Source organism: Schistocerca piceifrons, chromosome X (assembly GCF_021461385.2).
Source record: "Schistocerca piceifrons isolate TAMUIC-IGC-003096 chromosome X, iqSchPice1.1, whole genome shotgun sequence".
In the NCBI taxonomy this organism is placed as follows: domain Eukaryota; kingdom Metazoa; phylum Arthropoda; class Insecta; order Orthoptera; family Acrididae; genus Schistocerca; species Schistocerca piceifrons.
Window position 1 is genome coordinate 247626860 of NC_060149.1, and position 945 is coordinate 247627804.

Genomic DNA, 945 nt, shown 5'->3' on the forward strand with positions numbered 1-945 from the left:
TGCGTGACCTTACATAATGGTTCATCTGGAAACGACAATCAGAGCTAAAGTATCAAAGTGTATGACTGTCTTTTACAATGACAGTACATCAAGACAGCCGAGCACAGAATCGAACCAGTGGCCTTCTAACCATAAGCCGGATATTGTACTGCTGCCATACAACGCTTAATCAGTACAATTTTCTTTTGCGTGCAAGTAGGCATATACTAGAACAGTATCGAAACTCTTGCTACAGACGTTGGTGACACGCGTGCTTCGGAACTCATTCGATATTTGTAGTAGCTCACACGAGTCAACTAGCCCAGTGGCTCACTTCACTCACTAGGAAACATAACCAACTTACCGTCGTATCTTACACAGAAGAAAGCACGCCTGCAAGATATTAGCCCAGAAGTCGGTCCTGGACGAAATTCTGGGATATAATTCTGACAGTGCGGAGTTATGACCTTTTGGATGTAAGGCTTTTAAACTTTGGCACGTACGAGCGCGAAGTACTGTACAGCGGATGACAAACAGAGCCCTCCTATTCACGATATGTTGAAGGAGAGGGAGCAGGAGGAGGAAGGCGGACACATCTGCCAAACGTGTTTTGAAATCTTTTTAGAGAAAACATGTTATCCTTTTCGAAAAATAGGTAAGTAATATGAGTACGTAATATGTTAAATTCACGTGCCTACAGGGTGTCCCAGGAGGAATGGTCAGTATTCAGGGATGTGACAGGAACTATCATTCGAAACAAAAAGTGTAGTAAACATGGTCTCTAAAATGCATGCCTTAAGAGCTATGAGCACTTCACCATCTTCGATACTGTCAGACAAATCTTTTCTGGTGCAATTTCTTCGTTTTCCATATTTTGGGAGGGGCTAGTATGGCCCAAACCAAAAACTTGTCTATTAAAAACATGGGCTCTAAAATGCATACCTTAGGAGCTCTGACCACTTTTTT